Source organism: Papaver somniferum, chromosome 5, assembly GCF_003573695.1.
Source record: "Papaver somniferum cultivar HN1 chromosome 5, ASM357369v1, whole genome shotgun sequence".
Taxonomy (NCBI): Eukaryota; Viridiplantae; Streptophyta; class Magnoliopsida; order Ranunculales; family Papaveraceae; genus Papaver; species Papaver somniferum.
Genome location: NC_039362.1, coordinates 195117987 through 195134449, shown reverse-complemented (window position 1 = coordinate 195134449; position 16463 = coordinate 195117987). Strand labels below are relative to the sequence as shown.

General features: G+C 37.1%; 1 long non-coding RNA gene across 1 annotated transcript; it reads right to left on the bottom strand.

Moving 5' to 3' along the window:
- Positions 1-10432: 10432 nt before the first annotated feature.
- LOC113278422 lies at positions 10433-11498 on the bottom strand. The gene is made up of 3 exons (XR_003325512.1): positions 11369-11498; positions 11099-11238; positions 10433-11014 (listed from the first exon to the last, which is right to left on the bottom strand). It is a non-coding gene; the product is annotated as an uncharacterized LOC113278422 (long non-coding RNA).
- Between the last annotated feature and the right edge of the window lie 4965 nt (positions 11499-16463).

Below are 16463 nucleotides of genomic sequence, written 5' to 3'. Positions count from 1 at the left end.
ATACATGGTCTTCTTTGCCAGGAACTTCAAACCCTTTTGGTTGTTGCATATAAATACGCTCTTCCAAATCAACATGAAGGAAAGTTGTCTTAACTTCTAGTTGTTCCAATTCTAGATCATTCAAAGCAACTATAGCAAGCAATGTTCTAATAGAACTATGTTTAACAACATGAGAAAATACCTCATTGTAGTCAATGCCTTCTCTTTGTGTAAACCCCTTTGCCACACGCCTTGCCTTGTACCTTGTTTCTTCACCATCTGAAGTACCTTGTTTCTTCTTGAAACCCCATTTGCTTCCAACAATATTCTATCCGTTAGGTCTTGCAACTATCTCCCAAGGGCCATTCTTGTCATTTTGCTGATTCTTCACCACCGATTGCTTCTTCATAGGTTCTTGGCTCATACCTATCAATGCTCTCACCCATTTCAAGTCCATACGCAACTAAATCAGCATGGCCATATCTCTAAGGTGTCTGACTTGCCTGCTCTCTCTCTGTCTCTTACAAGGTTGTACTGATGATCTTGTGCTTCATCTTCCTAGGCAGACTCTTGCACAATATCTTGATCATCATCATCAGAAACAACAGTCTCATTAATTATTTCCTTGAACTTGCATCTCAAGTTCCACCTGGTCACCAATCTCCACCTTATCACTAACACCCTCTTCAGCTCTTCCATCTAGATCTTCATTCTTTTGCTTCAACATCGATTGCTCATCAAATTTCACATCTCTACTAATAAGAAACTGTTTGATCTCTCTTCCAGACACCATAACCTGTAGCCTTTCACACCCTTTGCATACCCAAGAAATATACACTTATTTTCTCTCGTCTCTAGCTTCCTCTCATTCACATGAGCATAGGATGGACATCCAAAAATCTTAAAGTATTCATAGTTAGCATGTGAACGTGTCCAAACTTCATTTGGAGTCTTACTCTCAATGGAAGTCGATGTAGATCTATTCACTAAATAAGCTGATGTGTTTGATGCTTATGCCCAAAAATCCCTTGATAACCCTACATTGGAGAGCATGCACCGTTACTTCTCCATTATGGTTCTGTTAATCCTTTCTGCAACACCATTTTGCTGTGGTGTCTTTCTGACTGTGCGTTGTCTCACAATCCCTTGCTCCTTGCAGAACTCATCGAACTCATCCTCATAAAATTCCAAACCATTGCCTGTCCTCAAGCACTTTATCTGCCTATCAGTTTTCTTCTCAACCGTAATCTTCATTGCTTGAACTTGACAAAAGTTTCATCTTTGTGCTTAAGTATGAATACCCATACTTTTCTTCAGATATCATCAATGAATGTCGACATATATCTACCACCACCAACCCTAGTAGGACCCCAAAGATCAGAATGAATGTAATCGAAAATACTTGGTGTTATGAATAAATGTACTAAACTTGACTCTACATTGCTTTCCAAATACACAATGTTCACATAAATCAAGCTTACCTGTTTTATGACCATAAAGCAATCCCTGGTTACTCAAAACACCCAACCACCTTTCACTCATATTCCCTAACCGCATATGCCACAAATTGGTAGTATCATCCTTAGAACTTGAAGAACATACAGCTGCATCACCTGTCACGGTAGTACCTTGCAGCGTATAAAGACCATTAATTCTCTCTCCCTTCTTAATTGTAAGACTTCCCCTTGAGACACGAATAACTCCACCTTCACCTTGATACTTGCAGCCATTTGAATCAAGTTTACCCAAAGAAATTAGATTTCTTCTCAAGTCCGGAACATGCCTAACCTTAGTTAAAGTCCTCACAATGCCGTCATACATCTTAATTTGAATTGTACCCACACCCACCACTTTACAAGTAATATTGTTTCTCATAAGAACTTTACCACCTTCTCTAGCTTAATAAATAGTAAACCACTCCCTATGAGGGAACATGTGAAAAGTACACCCCGAATCAAGAATCCACCCGCTCTCCGAGCTTTCGGTATAAACCTTGAGAACCGTTCCATCATCCCTTTCTATTTCAACATTTGCTGCAGTGCCTTGGTTAGTATTCTTCTCAACATTCTTCCTTTTTGGACAATCCTTCTTGAAATGCCCTTGTTCTTTGCAAAAATAGCAATAGAATTTACCGGATTTAGATTTAGACCTTGACTTTGATCTACTTCTATCTAAACCACCCTTTTGGTTTCCTCTTCCTCTTACAAACAACCCATCTCCCGAATTATCTTTACCATCAGTACCCGTCTTCTTTAACTCCTTAGAGTTCAAAGCCGCTTTAACGTCTTCCAGGGAAATTGTGGGTTTTCCATACATTACGATATCAACAAAATTATCATAAGATGGTGGTAAGGAACAAAGCAAACCCAATGCTTGGTCTTCATCTTCAATTTTGACATCAATATTTGCCAAAGACAATTTTATTATAATCATCAATATAATCTATAATAGATATTCTTTCATGCATTTTAAGAGTATGTTATTTCTTCTTAAGATATAAACGATTAGTTACGGATTTAGTCATATACCTCTTTTCCAACTTGTTCCATAGCCTATCCGGTGTCGTTTCCGTCGCAACTTCTCCCAAAACCTCGTTGCTCAAACACAACAAAATTAGTCCATGTGCTTTCTCCATTTTTTCATCCTTTTCCTCATCCTTCAATGTTTCTCCTAGACCCGTTTTACCCTTCAAATGTTGGGATATATATTTAAAAACATAGTTTTGTAATATTGTACCAAGCTTAGAGACATAGTGTGGTGGTATTATTTTGGGCTCCCACACTATAGACTTGGGTTCAAGTCTCACCCCACACATTTTACTAGGTATATTATATATATCTATATTACTTAATAAAATCGAGGAGAGCGGAGCCTTGGGGCCTTGGAGGTCTGGTGATTCAGAAACTGATTTTTTACAGGTTTTAACTGTTGATTTCCAAAATGGTTTTCTACTTAATATTCTCTAATTAACTCTATTAATTTTTGGTAATTATATTGTTACCGTTTTATGACTGTTATGGAGGATTTTCAGTGAACACTAATTACGAAATTTATTTTCATTAAAAACCGTATTGATTTCTTTTTGAGATACAAAAGAACAGTTTCTGGAAAAGATGAGACATATTGTTTTTCATCTATTTTTTGAGTTCTGAGCAAGTGAAGAAAGAGTAGTTGTTGGTTCGATTTCTCATAGTGCAGAGAAATCGAACAAGAGAGTATCAGTTGTTTTATTCCATACGGTTTTCGACAAGTTTTGACTGCTAGCACAATCAAGTGGTAGAGTCGCGAAAAACCATAAAGATAGCGACCTAGTCCGCGACTCAGTTGTTTGAGATTTATTTTTGTGAATTTTCTATATTGTTTCTAACAATTTTAAGGTGTTTGGTTTTTCTATGGAGGTTGAAAAGAAGCGCGTTGATGATACCAACAAGCCATTCAAATTTAAAGGGCTGCATTTCAGAAGATGGAAGCTGAAGATGTTCTTTTATCTCAAACTCATGAAGCTGCATATGATTGTGTCGAGTGTTCATCCTGGAACCCTGGAACCTGCTGCTGATAAGACTGTTGCTGCTGATAAGACTGTTGTTGTTGCTGCTGATGCCGATGATGGTGCTACTGTTACTGATCCACCTCCTACTGGTGGTGCCAAAGACGTTGTTTCTCAAACTCCCGAGTAGAAATAGAAGGCCATTGACAAATGGGTCGATGATGACTTTGATTGCAAAAACTACATTCTTAACGCATTATGTGATGATTTATATGAGTATTATTCAACTTTTGAAACTGATAAAGATGTGTGGGATGCATTACAGAAAAAATATGACACCGAGGAAGCTGTCTCAAAGAAGTATGTTGTGAGCCGGTATTTGAGATACCAAATAGTGGATGATAGGTCAGTTGTTCCACAGGCTCATGAACTTCAAAAAATTTACCACGAAATTGTGACCGAAGGTATGAAAACTGATGAACAATCTCAAGTTTCTGTAATGATTGACAACTTACCACCTAGATGGAAAGATTTTCGTAATACTTTGCGTCACAATACTAAAGAATTTTCTCTTGAAAGTTTGATTGTTAAGCTCAGGGTTGAGGAAGAAGCTCGGAAACAAGATAAGAAGGAAGAGATTCTCATTGTTTCTAACAATAAGACTCATCCTAGTTTGAAACCTAAGAAGAAGGACCTGAAACCTAACCCGAACCAAAAGAAAGGAGGAAGGCCTAATCAAAACAAGAACCAACACCCATCAAGAAATGGACAAAATTCCAATTCTGAGTTTTTTTTTGTACATGTAATAAACCAAACCACATGGCTAGGAATTGCAGGTTTAACAAGGAAAAGAATAACGTACAAGCTAATGTTGTGGGTGACGTTATAATTGCCATGGTCTCTGATCCAGAGTTCTACATGGTTGGTGGATCTGATGGGTGGTGGATAGACAGTGGAGCTTTGCGTCATTGTTGTTTTGATAGGTCCATGTTAAGACTTATACTGAAACCAAGGATAAAAAAGTGTTGTTGGGAGACTCTCACAACACTATGGTGAAAGGTTCTGGTACGGTAGAGTTGAAATTTAGTTCTGGGAAGACACTCATGCTGAAAGATGTCCTTCACACTCCAAAAATGAGAAAGACCCTTGTTTTCGGCTATCTTCTCAACAAGGATGGGTTGTATCAAACTATTGGGTCTGATATTTACACTATAACTAAGAATAAGAGTTTTGTATGAAAAGGTTATGCTACTGATGGAATGTTTAAGCTTAATGTTGATTATATGAATAAAATTGAATCTTCTGCTTATATGGTTTGCAATTTTAATGTTTGGCATGTTAGTCTTTGTCATGTGGGTAAAAAGTTAGTAAATAACATGAGCAAGTTAGGTGTCCTCCCTGAATTTTCTGAAAATGAATTTGAAAAATGTGAATACTGCAGTCAAGCAAAAATAACCAAAACTTCACATAAATCTGTTGTAAGAGAATCCAAACCACTAGACTTAATACATTCTGATTTGTGTGAATATGAAGGTATCCTAACTAGAAATGGAAAAAGGTAATCATGACGTTCATTGATGATTGTTCTAATTATACTTATGTTTATTTGTTGAGCCATAAAAATGAATCTATTGAAAAGTTTAAGATCTTTATTGCTGAAATTGAAAATCAATTTGGTAGAAAAATTAAGAGGTTTCGTAGTGATAGAGGCACTGAATATGATTCTGCTCCCTTTACTGAAATTTATCAAACTTATGGCATAATACATGAAAGAACTGATCCATATAATCCTCAAATGAATGGAAAAGCTGAAAAAAAGAATCGTACTCTTACTGAATTGACTGTTGTTTGTTTGCTTAGTTCTGGTGCTTCTTCTCATTGGTGGGGTGAATGTTTGTTGACTGTTTGCCATGTTTTGAATCGCATTCCCAATAATAAAACCAAAATATCCCCTTATGAAATATGGAGAGGTAGAAAACCTAATGTCTCTTATTTTAGAGTTTGGGGTTGTTTAGCTTTTGTTAGAAAACCTGATCCTAAAAGACATAAGTTAGAAAGTAGAGCTTATGAATGTGTTTTTATTGGTTATGCTCAAAACAGTAAAGCTTATAGGTTCTTTGATATTAATAATAAGGTTATTATTGAATCTATTGATGTTGATTTCTTTGAAGAGATATTTCCTTTTAAATCTAGAAATAGTGGGGGTTCAATACCAAGTACTTTACCTAGTTCTGATTCTGAACCAAGATTAGAAGAACCTAGAAGTGAAGAAACTAGGATCACTGAATTTGAACCTAGATGCAGTAAAAGAGCTAGGACTGAGACAAAAGATAAAAATCCTGAATTTGAATTTTACGCTATAGAGGAAGAACCTTCTAATTTACAAGAGGCGTTTAGTTCTGCAGAGTCTAGTTTCTGGCAAGAAGCTGTAGATAATGAATGGGATTCTCACATGTCTAATGGAACTTAGCGTATAATAGATTTACCTCCTGGTTGTAATCCTATAGGTTGTAAATGAGTTTTGAAAAGGAAACTCAAACCTGATGGAACAGTAGATAAGCACAAGGCTAGACTGGTTGCTAAAGGATTTAGGCAACGAGAGAACGTAGACTTTTTTGATACTTATTCTCCTGTTACTCGATTAACATCTATTTGTGTTTTGATTGCTGTTGCTGCTGCTCATGATCTTGTTATTCACCAAATGGATGTTAAAACTGCTTTTTTGAATGGTGACCTAGAAGAGGAAATTTACATGGATCAACCTGAAGGTTTCGTAATTACTGGACAAGAACACAAAATATGTAAGCTAGAAAAATCTCTTTATGGTTTGAAACAAGCTCCTAAACAATGGCATGAGAAATTTGATAATTTAATGATTTCAAATAACTTCAAAATAAATGAGGGTGACAAATGCATCTACTATAAATCTGAGAATGATGTGTGTGTGATTGTTTGCTTGTACGTGGATGATTTGCTGATATTTGGTTCCAATTTATCTGTTGTCAATGAAACTAAAAGCATGCTTAGTTCGAATTTTGACATGAAAGATTTGGGTGGAGCTAGTGTAATCTTGGGAATCAAAATAACTAGAACTGATAGTGGTATTTCTTTAGATCAATCTCACTACATCGAAAAAATTCTGAGGAAGTATGAATCTTTTGATTGTAAACTTGTTTGTGCTCCTTTTGATCCTAATGTGAAATTGTTTAAGAATACTGGAGAAAGTGTTAGACAATCTGAATATGCTAGTATAATTGGCAGTTTGCGTTATGCAACTAATTGTACTAGACCATACATTGCCTATGTAGTGGGAGTTTTTTGCAGGTTTACCAGTAATCCTAGTTTGGAACACTGGGATGCTATTAAGAGGGTTATGCGGTATTTGAAAAGAACCACAAACCTAGGATTACAATATCAGAGGTATCCCGCAGTCCTTGAAGGATTTAGCGATGCTAATTGGAACCCTCTTTCAGATGATTCCAAGGTCATCAGTGGATATGTTTTTACTATTGCAGGGGGCGTTGTATCTTGGAGATCAAAGAAAGAGACAATTATAGCCCAATCTACGATGGAGGCTGAATTGATTGCACTAGCAGCATCTAGTGAAGAGGAAGGATGGCGGAAGAGTCTGTTATTAGACATTCCAGTATGGGAAAAACCGATACCAACCACTTTGATCCACTGCAATAGTACCGCGGCTATCGGAGTAGTAGAGAATTGTTATAATAACAATAAGAATCGACAGATACGTCGAAAGCACGACACAATTAGATAATTTCTCACAACTGGTGTTGTTAGAGTAGATCATGTAAGGTCTGAAGGAAATATAGCTGATACTTTGACGAAAGGATTAGCAAGAGAAAAGGTATGGAATATCTCTAAAAGTATGGGACTTTTGCCCGTGAGAAGTTGAGTCATTTGTAATGGATACCCAACCTAGAAATAGGTTCAAAGGGACTATACGAAGTTACAAATGATATGATAGAGTCATGCATTCCCATAGAATGATATCTTGAAGTGGGAAACAGGCTGAGTGTTTGAACTCTTAATGATGTCTATAGCTCTTAAGTTAGAGTGGGATACACAGGAGTATTCTTGATAGACTCACCTATACGGATGTGAAGGTGTGGCCGCCTTCTATGAGAACTTGGGCACTTCTCTAGACCGTTCGTTAAAAAAAAGGGATAAGCACATGGCCTTAATGTGCGAACTTAAGGACTTTACTCTAGATATAGTTGTGTGTGTTCAATAATCTAGTATTAGTTAGAGTTCAAGACGCGAGTCACTCTAGTTACCTGATACTTAGAAAGTTTAACACTATGTAGAGGTTCAAGTCGAAAGGAACCTTTGCTTATGCATAATTGTATATCACTTGCTCAATGTTTTGAAATATAAATGGGGAATTATTGGGATATATATTTAAAAACATAGTTTTGTAATATTGTACCAAACTTAGAGACATAGTGTGGTGGTATTATTTTGGGCTCCCACACTATAGACTTGGGTTCAAGTCTCACCCTACACATTTGACTAGGTATATTATATATATCTATATTACTTAATAAAATCCGGGAGAGCGGGGCCTTGGATGTCTGGTGATTCAGAAATTGATTTTTTGCAGGTTTTAACTCTTGATTTCCAAAATGGTTTTCTACTTAATATTCTCTAATTAACTCTATTAATTTTTGGTAATTATATTGTTACCGTTTTATGACTGTTATGGAGGATTTTCAGTGAACACTAATTACGAAATTTATTTTTATTAAAAACCGTATTGATTTCTTTTTGAGATACAAAAGAACAGTTTCTGGAAAAGATGAGACATATTGTTTTTCATCTATTTTTTGAGTTCTGAACAAGTGAAGAAAGAGTAGTTGTTGATTCGATTTCTCATAGTGCAGAGAAATCGAACAAGAGAGTATCAGTTGTTTTATTCCATAGGGTTTTCGACAAGTTTTGACTGCTAGCACAATCAAGTGGCAGAGTCGCGAAACACCATAAAGATAGCGACCTTGTCCGCGACTCAGTTGTTTGAGATTTATTTTTGTGAAATTTCTATATTGTTTCTGACAGTTTTCACCAAACGTTGTTGTATCAAAACAGCCATCATCTTTAGCCTCCATAGAAATCATTCCTTCCATCAAATTTCTCAATCTCATACTTTGCCCCCATCTTAGATCGCTTCCACCCAGAGCTCTGATACCAATTTGTTATAGCAAATGGCTCTTCCTAGCACAATGAATAAGTAATTGAAATAGAAATGAAATGAAAGTAAAATCAAGCACACACAACACAAGGATTTGTAGTGGTTCGATCAAGATGATCTACATCCACTTGCGAAGACAACGAAACGATTCCACTATGATTAATCATGTTTACAAGGTATTTCCCTTGATCCCCTCTCAAGAACCCTTTCCCTCTTTTGGTGCCTCTCTTTATCTCTCTATTACATGACTTTCTCTTACCAACAAAAGGAAACAGGTTTTCCTTTTATTCTCCTGATGCTGTAGTTTTGGTGCAACAAAAGTTTTATCATCTGGGCTCTAAAGGAATCAGGCCCATACAAGACTAACACTTGTATTCAAGGCACAAAATACAACACCTGCTATGGCCTCTAAAGATACACTTTCTGGTGGAACAACGCTAGTTTTGCTTCTTCAAATAGAGCGACCAACCCTAGGTATGATAACTGAGTCCAAATTAACCCTCAGTAGATACTGAGGCTAACTGGTAGTTTCAATTCTGTCTGGATACAACAAAAATGCACCAACACTCTTATATTCTTCAACTTAAGCTCGGGGAAAAACCTGGCCAAAGTATCCGATATTCCGATAGCTCCAATGGGAGTGTGTTTATAGTACTCATTGCATATATGTGCAAGTCTGGTTCAGCTTGGTATCGAGGGTTGCTTAGATTACATCATTTTCACAAAATTGTTGAAGGCTTAGTTCAGCTACTTAGCACATAAATAGTACACAGCATACCAAGGGTCGATACCTAGAAGGGAACTTCGTGTTGTGCCAAAATAGACATATTTGAAGGTGGTGTTGGGGGTTTGCTTGGTTGAGGGCTTATAATGCAATTGCGATATTTGAAAACCAATGAATGAAACAGCCAAACTAACCAAATCAACAACAATTTGTCAATAGTTATCTCCTAGATATAGATCATAATTTTGGGGAAATAGGAGTCTTTAGCAACAACATGCGCGCAAAACAAGTTCTAAGATCCCACCACTATTGGGAACCAACCTCCCACACTGAACTAGATATACATACAGAGTGAAGATCAAAATTCTGGTACCCATCATGCACACCGTCCCTGATATTAGTTATAATTAAGACGACGAATATACTAAGCAAATTCTGGAGAGCGGCATGAGTCCTATATGCTTAAGGTTAAATAGTTACATTGCTCATAGACACTTCGTACGCAAACATCAAATGTGGTTCACTCTATCTACCATGGGACAAAAGAGGCCCATTCTTTGAAGGGACCACTGAACCTGCCGATAATCAGTATCCAATGAAGTGACACTACTTCGTATGTCACAGCAACGGATCTTAACCTAGGAAATATTAACTTATTAAAATATTGGCAATCGGGGGTGGTTTTGTTGGCAGAGATCAAATCAGGTTCTCCAGAAGTATGTCATAGATATTTGTTACTGATACCATTGAAGAGTCTGGTGATTAACCACTAGAATGGTGACAAATCTCAAGCCCAAATGTGATTAGGCTGAAAACTTAGTTAATTTTCTTGCCCAGAAACTTCAACTAATAAACCCTCCAGAAAATAATGTACAAGAGGGTACATACCAAGTTATCATTGAAGTGGGAACGACACCTTTTAAATCTTGAATATTAGTAGCTTATCATCGTTAGATCTTGTTGGGTGTAGTCATCAGAAAAAGTAGTCATCAAAAAAGATGCAACTACACTCGCAAAGGCTTGCCAATTGGTTCGACATGTGTGTGTGTGTGTCACAACTTACAAATTTCTCCTTTGATTATCCATTTTTTCAGTGGATGCATATGGAAGCACCATTCTAAAACTCAACGAGGAACTAATTAGAGGAGGTACGGCTAAACACAAGAATAACAAATCATATCTTCATCGTTGATTTTTTTTCTATCTCATTGCAGTCGGCCAATTTAAAAACTACGTCCAGATCCCAGCTTACTATATCGCAAGGTGTCTTGTTTCAAAGAAAGGTGCTGTCCGAAATCGAGAAGATCATGAGAGCCTTCTGGTGAGGGCACAATAGTGATCACAGGAAAGTACATATCACGACCCCTCGGATTCCTAGACTGATTAATGGTTATGTACTGTTGGCGAGGGTCTCATCTCTCATGGCACAGCAATGTCATGGTAAGATTCTCATGACACCAATATAATAAACTTAGATCAAACAACAAATGCAATGGATGCTAGGAAGAAATTGATCTATGTTTATTATAAACTATCATGATGTATAACGTACTAGAGGCTGCTTTCTTTGATTATATCGAGCCAAGTTGCAATTGAGCGGATATGCTGACGCCGCATCCTGCGTTTAGATTCGAATAAGAAGCCGAACAATAGAATACCATTAGAAAAAAAAGTGGTTTGTTTGAGGATTCTTATTACGTACATGTGTTGTATTTCCATTTTCTTAATTCAATCCTCCGTATCCTTGCAGAAGGCGGTTAGCACAGTAATGATAAAATCGGGTTCGTCAGCACCTCGAAGGCTCATGAGCTAGTTATACTAATGCTGTCTTATCAATGTTCCCTGCTTTCATCAAACAAATACAGCATACAACGATCACATTATTAAAAATCTAACAAGATACAGATCCAACAAAAGAAAAAAGAAAAAAAGAAAGACCAAGTAGAATATACTAGAGAAGAATTTATCATACGTCATTGAAATTCCGAGCTAAGATCTGACCAAGATCATGCCCAACTGTCACTGGCATCGGTATTTTCCTGATGAAGACGATACAATGTTGCCCACGAGATGTACAATGGAGAACCAATGTGATTCCACAAGAACAAACTTGTTAGTTTGATGCGTGCCATTGAAGCCAAATTTTCAGGATAGTCTCCATTCAGTGCAACTTGTGCTACTGAAGGATTAGCTGAACTTTTTGGTTTTGGACCTTCAGGATGCACATAGGAAATTGACTGGATGCTCATCATGGAGTGTTGGAGGATTTTTGTTAGTCGAAACTGGGATCAAACCTGTGACCTCATGGTCGGATTTCGATTTCTATATACATATAGAGCCATGCATATCAGCATTTGTTTATGCTTGTTGGTAGCAAACAAGGGAAAACGGAAAAAAGCTATGAATTGGAGTCGCTAAAATGGATTGGTGAAAATCATTTTCAGTGATCGACTTGAGAGTTGAAAGAGTTATGCCAATTTATATACCACGTAAGAGCATTACATTCATCGTATATGTTATTGGATTATGATGATGCATCGTAAATATTTACTGAAGGTCCGGCGCGTATCAGTGAGCAGTTTAATGTTTATTGAATTAGAATGAAATATTTTGTGGTCATTAGAATCATATAATAAGTTCTAAAAGATACGATTGCATCAATACATACATAAATGTAAAAATTAAATTTCTTAGATAGATATTTGTTACTGATGCCATTGAATAATATCTCTAGAATGGTGACAAATCTCATGCCCAAATGTGATTAGGCTGAAAACTTAGTTTTCTTGCCCAGGTAATAAACGGATTTGAAACTTCAACTAATAAACCCTCCAGAAAATAACGTAAAATATACACAAGAGGGCACATACCAAGTTATCATCTAAGCGGGAATGACACCTATTAAACCAAGTAATAGGAGGTCCTGATGAACAAGTGCCCAATGAGATTCATCTGCCAATATACAGAGGATGTTGATGTGGTTCCTCTGGTCCATGGGTGATGGATCTTACAAAGGAGATTATTCAATTTAAAAATGTAACAGTAAACTAATAGCATCTATGCGGGCACCCTCCAAAACAAACTAGATGTAGCAGGATTCCATATACTAGACCTATTTAAACCACTTTATGAGTGCAAACAGCAGTTTTACTTATATATACAACCATTGAAGACCCAAAACAAAATGAGAGAAAGTTTTACACTCCTCATAAAGTACAAGTCAAAGCTTCTATATACAGCTCCCTTGTCATGCCATTTTTTGCTCTAGCTCCTTGGTACTTGTCGAGATTTCCAAATTTGAAAAGCATTCTCCTGCACAATTTAGTAAACATAAGATCCATGCCTGCAATGACATTAACATTTAACACTATGGGGAATTGACTAAATTAGGTGGAGATGGAATCCACATACATGAAAAAGAGCTTCTATTAAAGGAATTCAACAGGAAACATATTATGATAGCAGTTTTAGATGCAGGAAGTATGACTACTGCTCATATGTTGAGAAACTAAAGTTTTGTATTGGGAAAAAGAATGATTATCATCGGGTAAACAGAAACGGGAACTACTGAGTCAAGCATATATGAACTAACGTAATTCTGTAATTTATGCAGGAACTATTAAACCATACAAGCAGGTACTTTTTGAAGAAACAAATGCAACAGACCTACTGTCAATCACAGGTTAGACATTGTTTGTAGATCACGGCGCCAATGTCCGAGTTACCCGATCTTCATGTCTGAGTTACTGATCTAATCACACCCTTTTAATGTTAAAACAGAGAAGAAAACATATGACCATGTTTTTGTTGTTGGACTCGGTGACATCCCAGCAACTCTTGTGTTAAAAATGATGATGTATCTGAACCTCAGAATTTAAAAATACGAAAAAACTGATGCAAGCACAGAAGTAAAGATCCATTGTGCAGATAACTACATTCATAAGAAAACACGTCCATACATAAGAAGATGGCAGAATCTTTGCTGCCAACAGTTATTGCATCCTGGGTACTAGTGTGTCAGGTACCTAGCCAGAAATGAGCTTAATTCCAATAGATACGGACACGTAGCATTATCTCAAGACAAACAATTAGCTTGGTTGTAATTAACGACAGTTGAAACACAACTCAAGATAGCTATAACACAGAACCCTGCCTACTTGACACTATTGTTCTTACGACTTCACTGATGAATGATAACAAATTTAGTGTTGTTTCCTAATGCAACTTCCAAGTTTATGGTATGATAGTGATTTTAACTCGACATAGTATGCGGAGGTGCAAATTTGGATCCCCATATTACTATCACTTACACGAAACAAGATTAAAGTATGCATCACATTCTCAAATTGCATTTAGATCGAGTGGCAACAAAGTGCACATCGACAAAGCAGTATATAGCTTACCTTAAAGCAGAATAACTTGATCGAGTGGCTTTCTGTCTTCAGGTAGTTTAGCTGAATCCATTATTCCTGCATCTTTTTCTCCTAATTCTCTCAATGAAACTAGGGTCTTCCTGTGAGGAAATATTTGACTAACTCCACCAAAACGCACAAGCTCTTTGGAGGTTGAAGTCACTGAATTGTAAATTCCGAAAGACCTGGAATAAAAATATAAAACACTGCCAGTCTTAGTAAAGGAAAGTGGTTTTTCATTAGAAAGGCTAAATCATTTACTCCAACCCAATGTCTCTTGCTCCACTTGCTCTTTATTGTCATGAATATCGTTTTTCCCTTTCAGTAGCCATATCTCAGAACATCGGATATCACCCATTTGAAAGCCACATTTGATAGCATAATATAGAACCTCACCCAAAACCCCTATAGAATCGGCATACCACACACAACCTGGTGGAAAAGGAGGTGGTGAAATATATTCACAGAACTTCTCCTCAGTCAAATCAAAAACAAAGACAGTTCTTCCATGTATATCAACCCAATACAGCGCTCCATTCGCAAAAACACCGCCTTGGAGAAAAACATAGCCAGATTTAAGATCAAACCTCCCAACATTTCTCCAACCATTGCCACTTCCAAGAGTGTACACCGCAACCTCAACAATACTGCCAGACGTAAAAATTACAACAACTTTATACTCATTAGTGAAAGGAAGGTTCCAAACCCTCCCCAGTGCGAATATCTATTAAATTTTGGTAGCTTAACAAATTCTTTTGTCACGGGGTTGCAAATACAAATATCTTGGAATCCAGAAAAAACACGCCAAACCATTGATCGAACCAAGTAAAGTATAACGAGAACATTCCATTGGAGGGGTGAATTTGATCCTCCTAATACCATCAATCGGTGTTTCATCATTATTCTCATTATACTCGAAATAATAAAAATGCCTATCCTCATCTAAGACAAGAAAACTTAACTTACTAGAATCAGCGGATTGATTGAGGTGAGTTAAATGTATTTGGGAGAAGGATGGATGATAAGAAACAGGATTTCTCCACGGCGTGCAAACTAATTTACACTCTAATACGGATTCCGTTGGTAAGCGAGTGATGATGTCGAGTACTATGTCCGTTGTTAGACGACTGAAATTCTCCATTAAACAAGAGGAGAGAAATGTTAGGGTTCTGAAAAGATGAAATTGAGAATTTTGAGAGTGGAGAGTGAAGAAAGGTTCGGGGCTTTTTAACGAAGGCACCAAACATGTGTTTGTTTTTGTTAGCAAGACTCCATAAGACTTGCCTATTATGCCTCAAATCTAAGACCCTGACCAAGTATTCTGTCAAAGTCAATTGCCTACAATAATGGCATGTAATCTCATTTAGTTGTTAAACACATTGTAACAGATTGAGATTCATTTTTGATATAAATATAGTTGCTATCTACACAACAAAGGTGTGGAAGCATTCACCATAGAAACTTTTTTCTAACTTGGTATCAGGAGGGTTTGATCCCCTCGCTCATCCGCTGTTACAAACCAAATCAACACAAGAAACACACAAAAACATCAATGGCAGACACCACTAATACCCTCAGACAGGTTCAGATTCATCATTTAGTTACATTAAAACATACAGAAACTAATCATATTCTGTGGAAAGCACAGTTCAAACCCATTCTAAAGGGGTATGATCTCAATGGGTTTGTGGATGGATCCAAAACAGTACCTGCAAGAACACTACCAAACAGTGATGCTGTTAATCCTGAGTTCACGGCTTATGAACATCAGGACTCCTTAATTGTTGGATGGTTGAATTCAACATTAACTCCAGAGGTTCTCAGCAATGTAGCCCATCTCACATCTGCAAAAGACGTTTGGGACAAACTTGAATCGGAGTATGCACCAAAGACATTTCATCATCATATGAATCTAAAGAAACAACTTCATAGCATGTCCAAAGGTAACAAAACACTCAAAACCTATTTGAATGATGCTAAATCATTATTTGCTCAGTTAGCAGAGTCTGGCTGTGCTGTTACAGCAAATGAAAAAAAACAGGCCATAAGTAATGGTCTCAATCAAAGTTATGATACCATTGTCACGGCGTTAAGCACTGTAGATGACATGGACATCGACACCTTCTACTCTCATCTAGTTACCTTTGAGATGCGTCAAGAGCAGCAGTTATCATTATTGCAGACCCCAGTTGCAAATTTAGCTGCATCCCACGCAGGGTCATCCAGCAGAGGAGATCCAAGGAGGTTTAACAATCAGGGATATCAATATAACAACAACTCATCAAGCAATCGATCGCAGCAGAATCAACGCAATCAACAGATTGTAGAGAAGTGCCAGATTTGTAAGAAAAAAGGACATCTGGGTGACAGATGTTGGTTTCGTTATGAGAAATCCACCTTACAGCTGACATGCGCAACCTGTCCATTCCCCATGAATACCATGGAACTGAACAAGTTCATGTGGGAAATGGTAGTGCACTGGATATTTCCAACGTTGGTAATGGTTCTTTTACACTGAACTCACGTACTTTTATGTTGAACAATATCTATCATGTTCCTGAGATAAAAACAAATCTTCTGTCAGTTTCACAATTTTGTAAAGACAACAATGTCTTTTTTGAATTTCACTCTGGCTTTTTTGTTGTAAAGGACAAG